Source organism: Peromyscus eremicus, unplaced genomic scaffold (genome assembly GCF_949786415.1).
Source record: "Peromyscus eremicus unplaced genomic scaffold, PerEre_H2_v1 PerEre#2#chrX_unloc_2, whole genome shotgun sequence".
Classification (NCBI taxonomy): domain Eukaryota; kingdom Metazoa; phylum Chordata; class Mammalia; order Rodentia; family Cricetidae; genus Peromyscus; species Peromyscus eremicus.
The window spans coordinates 1,539,825-1,547,486 of NW_026734289.1; the positions used below are offsets into that span (position 1 = coordinate 1,539,825).

Below are 7,662 nucleotides of genomic sequence, written 5' to 3' on the forward strand. Positions count from 1 at the left end.
TTAATTGCTATTGGCTCTTGCATCACTGATGCCTTAACTCAATGATAATTCCTGTCTGGGTACCACTAAAATGATGATGCAAAAATCCCATTGCCCTTGGACCAAACCCATGACAAGCTTGGAGATCACCACAACCAAATAAGGGGAGGCTCACTTTGCCACTGGTAATGGGAAAATGGTCTCTGTTTAGAACAATGTCTGCATGGCTATTCCCAATTCTGCAACCTCACTTAGATGCCAATGGGATCCAGCTTCCCAATCCCACTAGAAGATACCTGATGAGCTATACTTCTGGCTTAAATCCCCTATGTTAATGTTAAGATTTGATTTTTTTAAAAGATTTATTTATTTATTATGTATACAACATGTATGACTGCAGGCCAGAAGAGGGCACCAGATCTCATTACAGATGGTTGTGAGCCACCATGTGGTTGCTGGGAATTGAACTCAGGCCCTTTCGAAGAGCAGTCAGTGCTCTTGACCCCTGAGCTATCTCTCCAGCCCATAATGTTAAGATTTTAAATCACACAAAAGACTCTTGCATCCTGGTCCAATAAGTCTCCATGATAGTGTCCTACCCTGATGATGAAGTTTTTTTAACAATTAGAAACATCTCCAAGATTTGAGAACATGCACTACTCAAGGGAGGAATCAGAGGACCAATCAGATGCTATGACAGGCTGATCAAACTTCTCTCAGAGATGATACCTCAATTTCAGATCCCTGAGAGTAGGCAGGCAGTTTCTGAGGACAAGCCATGAACAAAGGACAATTAATTATTAGTGCCTTTAACCACAAAGACAAGGGAGACAGAACACACCAGGCCTTGGTCACTGAGCTAGCCCCTATGATCAGTGCATACTAGGCCAGCCATCCTTGACAGAAGATCAATGACAAATCCTAGAACTTCTCCAGGCCTGTACCAAAATGGAAAAACTACAGCCTGATCAACAAATAACTAGCCATGGCAAATTAAAAGTTACTAATATGATTGACACTAGCATAAGTTAATCATATCTAAGATGAGCTGACTTCCTTGGACACTCACCTTCAGCTGTGATTGAAAGAAGCACATACATCTCTCTCACAGTATTTGCCATCATGCCTTTACATGGGATGGCAGGCCCCAGCATCCTGTAAACTTTCTCGAGATAATAAGCATTCTTGCTGTTTGCATACATAGATGGTGGGCTTATATGGGACTTCTCCAGGATGCTAACAGAGCTACATCCCCAGCAGATGTTTGTTTATTGTGATGGCAGGGATGGAACTAGTGCCCTTACCATGCCAAGTGAGGACCTTATCATTGAGTGATATCAGCCTGACCTTCTTGTTTGTAACCTCTGACATGTATGCATGCTGCCTGGTTTGCTTAACACAGCCATGTCCACAGGGTGACAGTGTATTCATGGGGTCTTCCACTGTTAGACATAGTCCAAGATGGCTATAGGCTCAGAATGTTGGAGTCCTGACTGTTGGAAATAGGGAGAACATCGGGTAGGTGTCTTTGATCACACTTATTTTCCAGCCAGCATGGTGGCACATATCTGTCATCCAAGCACTTGAGAGGCAGGAGAATCTCCTGAAACCAGGAGTGTGAGGTCAGCAGAGGTAACACAGTCAGGCACTGCATCCATGTTTAGCTGAAGTGATAAATCATGCATGCAGACATCCCCAGCCATGGGAGGAAAGCCATATGGCAGACCAGAAACCCAGAGAGACCCAGGCTGCTCTGATGGGGCATTTGTGCCTGAAGAGGCAGGGCAAGGATGGCAGCAGAAGGTACTGGTTTGAGTTGAGGGGCAGGACCCTGTTCAGATGCACTGAGGGTTAGGGTTTGAAAGACCCAGCAGCAAACCAGTGTGACTCAGCCTGGAGTGACCATTTAAGGAAAAATGGGCTCTGAGTGCAGGGCACAAAGCTGCCAGTGGCCCCATCATCTATGCAGCTGGTGGCTGTTGGATTCAGGATCAATGCCAAGGTAGGTTCTGCTATAATCAGAAAGTTCAACACAGTATCTGAAGCACAGCAAAGGACCATAGGAGAACAGGCAATGAGAGCAGAGATCTTACAGTGCTTATATGAAGCACAGCTGGGAAGTAGTGTGCAGTTGAAAGGGAGCAGCAAGCAGTGTCTGTGGAGCTGGGGCAGCCCAAGAGTTCCTGGAGCCCAGGGGCCATGCAGGGGTTAAACATAATGGAGCTGTAGAGTCTCCCTGGGCAGGGAGTCCTTTTTTTTCCAAAACAGTCTCCATTCTGATGAAGACTAAAGGGCTGAGTCTAGGAGATGAAGGAAAATAGGAATGAGGGAGGGACTGCAGAGTTGGGGGAAGAATGCAACCATGTGTGAAGCAGGGCCATGGAAGGGCCATGGGTGAGGATGTGCTATAGTTGGGTCTTCCTGGCCTCATGGTGGGACAGTCCAGATGGTAACAGGAAGGGATAGTTTATTCTCTGCTGATTTAAAGAATAAGAAGTCAGGAAAATGAAGATCTCAGCAGTCAGCCAAGTTTTTCTGGGGATACACTAGCTGGTTTTATGTCAGGTTGACAAAAGCTAAAGTCAACACAGAGGAAGCAAGCCAGTATGCAGCACCCCTCTATGGACTCTGGATCAGCTCCTGCTTCCTTGCCTCTTTGAGTTCCTGTCCTGACTTCCTTCAATGATAAACAGTGATATAGATGTATAGGCCAAAAACCTTTTTCACCCGAACTTGCTTTTTTTCGCTCATTGTGTTACATCAATGTGATGTGATGGGGAGATACCATGGAGTCATACGTGAAAGTCAGAGTATAGCTTTTGGGAGTTGTTTCTCTCCTTCCACTTGCATCCTAGGAATTGAACTGAAGATGTTAGGTTTGATGGCAAGTCTTCTACCCAAGGAGCCATCCCAATCAAGCCCTCTACTCAATGAGCCATCCCAGTGGCCCTAGCTTTCACTTTCCATGGTGTTTCTATCTTTTCCTTGATGTTTGCTTCTTCTCCAAGCACCTGCATACAAGAGACATTCTATCAATGTCTTGTAAACACTAAGTATCCTTTAAAAATTACTACATGCAGTAGCTGCCCTATGCATACCTGTGGAGATTGAAGGAGCCAGTCCGCAGGTAACAGAAGGGTTGATGCTTTTCCTGTCATTGAGCATGAAGAGCCAGTGTCCCTAGCTCTCCATTGTGTGGTCCTGGTCATGGTCTGTGTTTTCATGGTGCAGTATTCATGTTCTAGGACAAACACTGTGTTGAGTTCAGATACCTGCCACATGAGAGGAAAAAAAGAACATAATGGAGTCCTTTACTCCTGAAGTCACTGTGAGTGAGTGGGGGTGGAGGGCACATGGACACACAGGACACCGTTTGGACCTTTACCAAGTACCTGTGCCCTCCCAGTTTGGGCATAGTCATGAGTCCTAGCATTAGGCAGTCTCCATGATGTGTGCTGGCATCTCATTTGTGGGCCTTGTGGTTTTTGGGCTTCTATTCTGTTAAGTCTGTCCTCCAGCACCATCCCTTCTGTAACTCAGGAGGCTCCTTAGTGATGGGCACTGACAGTGGGCATTTGAGGGAGGTCACAAGCACATCTGGCATGGGAGATTTTGCTATCCCAACCAGAATGGTGTAAAATGTACAACTTTGGTGGTGTTCATTTCTGGAATTACCTGTATAATATTTTCAGCTCCAATGCTTAGCAAGAATAGGGAACACATATTCAGTTAGGGAGTGTCCTGGAGAGATCAGTCAGCAGCAAGTGTATTCCTGTGGTGACACCTCACCCCTGGAACATAGGCTTTCTTGTTGTCTGGCAAAGTTAGGGCTCACTGCTGAGCACAGGCAAGGTCATCCCCTGCTCAAATCTTGGTTTATGATAATCCAAATGTTATATTTGCCTCTGCCTAGACTGTGCCTTGGGGAGGGTAGTGTTGTGACTGGAATTCCGCCTTGAGGAAAAACATTTTCACATCACTCAGCAGACAGCTTCCACAAGCTGATTATTTTTGCTTCTATTCATGTTGCTGATGCTGCCTTGAAGGCTTGGCTGGCAGGAATTTTGGGTCTGGTGCATCAACAGAACCCTGCAGCTGAGTTTCATCCAGGCCCCAGCTGGTGGACCCTAGATCTAACTGGATTCTTGAGTGTCTATGTTGTCATGATAATGCCTGCAGCTTTCTCCTGTGGCTGAATGGATTTCAGATGGTGTGGCCCAGGGAGGTGTCCTCTGACTGGTTGAGGATTCTTGGAGGATCTGACCTATCTCCATATCCTGAGTAAAGTCATTTCCAGTTGAGCAGCATTTCCGATAATGAGGCACTGAGCACCTGGATCTGAAATTCAGTGTTCTCAAACTCCAGATTTCAGGTTTAGGATTAAGGGTGCTCAGCCTGTAATGTGTTTCTATTTCCCCCAGAAGCTGCCTCATAGGGACCCATGTTTTGCTGCGACCAAACCTACCCAGTGGTTATTCAAACTGTCACACCATTTCCCATTTCCCTCAGGCACACTGGGGCAGTCCACTTGGTCAGGTGCTCTAGTTTCTCCTCTAATTTCAATTGCCACATCAGTTGATTGTGGGCATTGCCCTCTACCCATTGCTTGTCTTGTGTGTGTGTGTGTGTGTGTGTGTGTGTGTGTGTGTGTGTGTGTGACACAGGTGTGACCATGTCAGATTGTATAACCCTATGTTCAAACATGGATACCAGAGAGAAATAACATGTATCTTCATTTTGTGACAGGGTTTCACTGAACTACATGCTCTCAGGATACTTTTATGTCCTTCATCTCTTGCTGGGGTTAGAGGCTTCCATGACATTCCAGGATTGGTTTTTATGTAGGTGCTGAGGATTTAGACTCAGGTCCTCAGGATTTCAGAGTGACTGCTCAAACCCTCCGAGTGTCTCCACAGCCCCACTTATTGGTCATTATATTTTCATATCATTGCTGACCTTTCTGTTCAAATATTTTCTAAGTTGGACATTTTCTCACTACTGTCTGAGGGTTTATTTACAGCCATTTGCCAGCAGCTGCAACCAGCAGTTTTTTCTTGATGAGCACAATTTTCTGATTTGCTTTCAAAAAGACCAATATTCCATTATGCAGTTTTCTTTTTCTTTTCCAGACAGGGTCTCTCAACATAGTCCTTACAGACCTGGAACTCAGAAATCCTCCTGCTTCTTTCTACCTAAAGGCTTGTAATATGTTCTTGAGCTACCATTTCCAAGCCTGTTTGTTGGTCATGTATGTTCACAGACCTCTGGAGATGTAACCCAGGCCATCCATATTCCAGGTGAGAGTGCAGAACCTTCCCATGGTTTGACTTTGTGGAATCATGAGTCAGTGTCAAGGGTGTGCTGATGTTGAAGCTCATCAAGACCCTTAACACCATGTCCTACCTTACTATGTGGCTATTCTGCAGTTTCCTAAAGGGCTTCATGCATGATATTTAGGGGTGTTATCTGGTTACAAAACATGGCATTTTCACTCTGAAATTACTAAGAATATGCTTTGGAAACATTTATTTTTATGTATTTAATTTTTGGTTTGGTTTGGCTTTTTTCAAGACAGAGTAGCTGTATGTATCCCTGACTGTCCTGGAACTTGGACTGTAGACCAGGCCGCAAACTCAGAGATCTGTCTACCTCTGCCTCCTGAGCTGGAATTAAAGGCATGTGCCACCATCACCTGGCTGAAACATTTCAATTAGCATTGATGGTGCAAATACTGAGTTTTGTGGTGACATTGTAACACATGATATTTTTACTTTATTAGGGACAGGGTTCAAGTCAACATGTCCATAGAGCTGTCAGAGGACAACTTACGGAAATTGGTTCTCACTTTCCACCACACTGGCCCTGCAGATCCAGGATTGGGGGCCAAGCACCTTTACCCACACACTGAGCCATCTCACTAGCCCAAATTTTTGTTTGTACCTTTTCATGATAAAGTTGAATATAGGATGCACACATGCTAGGAAAGCTCTCATTCAGCCAACCCTCCATTTTTTTGAGACTGCCTCATGGTGACAGTTTCCTTTCTTTCTTTGCTTCTCCAACAGAAGCAGTCTGTCACATGATCCATTCAACTCCCAGCAGATCTGACAGCTCAGACATCCTGCTCCTCCTCCATGGAAGGCAATGCACTCCCACTCACCATGGCATTGCTTATGGTCTACCTCATGGTTCCCTGTGTCTGAAATAGAGGAGAACCCTTGAAAAAACTCATAATCTACCTCCCACTGGTGCTCCTGATTGCTAGGCTTGCCCAAAGTTTCTCAATAGCTTGTCTCCAACAGGGCCTGAGGACAGTAGCAGCTCCTCTACTAGGTAAGCAGAGATCAAATGACTAAGGCAGCACAGGCTTTCACAGCTCTAGATTCTACCCTAGGGGCAGACAGTACTCTAGTCTAGGACATATGTATTTTAGTAGAAACTATTCCAGTCTCTCAGAGCACTTTCTGTTCCTCTTCCAAGAGGTGTGTATTCCATTACACAGTCACTGGCCAGTGCAGCCTAACATTTCCTTCATAGCTTAGAAATCCTGCAGACAAACTTATGTCACATTAAACAGTAAGTGCTGTTAAAGGAAAAGGAGACCATGAATTAAAAAAGCATTGAAGTGTCTATGGAAAGGCTTAGAAGTAGAAAAGCAACAGTGCAAATGAGGTAATATAATCCCCAAAAATTATTTTTAAAAATTGAAACAGGCTACATGGCCATGTGCTTCAGAGACTAGGGGTTTGTGTTAGAGCACACCGAGTATTAGTCACACATTTTCTCTCAGGTTGTTCATGTTAAACCTATAAAATAATAATTCTTTTAGGCAGGGCTACATGATTTTATCCAGTTCTATTTGGGTCAAACTAGTGTAACTACTGTAGTTTGGTTTTGTGATAAGTTCAGTTCTTTATCCAGATTCTTGATTCCCTGATCTGTGGATGCAAATGGCCAGTCAAAACAATTAATAATCATCTAAAATACATAAATTTGATCACCTTACTACTTATTTCTGAGCTACAGTCAAAGGCAGAGAGCTTTCACGTTCCTTCTTGCCCATCCCTTTCTGTAATGGGAGTACTCTTGCTTTATAGTTGGTCAGTGAACTCAATTCTTACACAGGTCCCTCTTCATTTGTAAGTTTGCAATAAAATCAAGAGAAGTTGGAGGACACTCATTTACCCGTCTATTTTTTCTTCTCAATGACCCGTTAAGGTCCAGTCTTGAAGCAGTTTGCAGAACTTTCTTTCCCGTACTGGGCAGCAGAAAAAGTATTAGGTCTTCAAAGCAATTATCAACTGCATAGTATGAGGCAAGCCTAAGCAACAGGAGACATTGCTCTAAACAGAAATAAATAATCAACTCACTTGAGAAAAATAGAAAGAAATTCTTAATGATCTGAATTCAATGTGGAACAGAAACAAATAAGAGATTAGAGCAGAGATGCATTTAAACAAAACCAAATCTTAACAGTGAAACAAAATTTGTCTTTTTTAAAAAAATAAATAGAATTGAAAAAACACATGGCTCTATTGACTTTCAAAAAGAGAACACCATTCTCTGGTAGAGGGAATGGTATTAATAAGATATCATATCACCATTCTCCTATGTGCAAAGTTAGCTGCTGAGACCTGTGACCTGGCACACACAGCTATAGCTAATGGAAATAACCATGACAAG

At 43.8% G+C, this 7,662-nt stretch overlaps 1 long non-coding RNA gene across 1 annotated transcript in view; it reads left to right on the forward strand.

Annotated features, from left to right (window-relative positions):
- Nucleotides 1–6,316, forward strand: part of LOC131901097 (uncharacterized) — a 221,345-nt gene extending 215,029 nt beyond the window's left edge. Inside the window, exon 3 of the long non-coding RNA XR_009376356.1 lies at nt 6,045–6,316. This is a non-coding gene — a long non-coding RNA (uncharacterized LOC131901097). The remainder of the gene's footprint in view (nt 1–6,044) is intronic.
- The last annotated feature ends 1,346 nt before the right edge of the window (nt 6,317–7,662 follow it).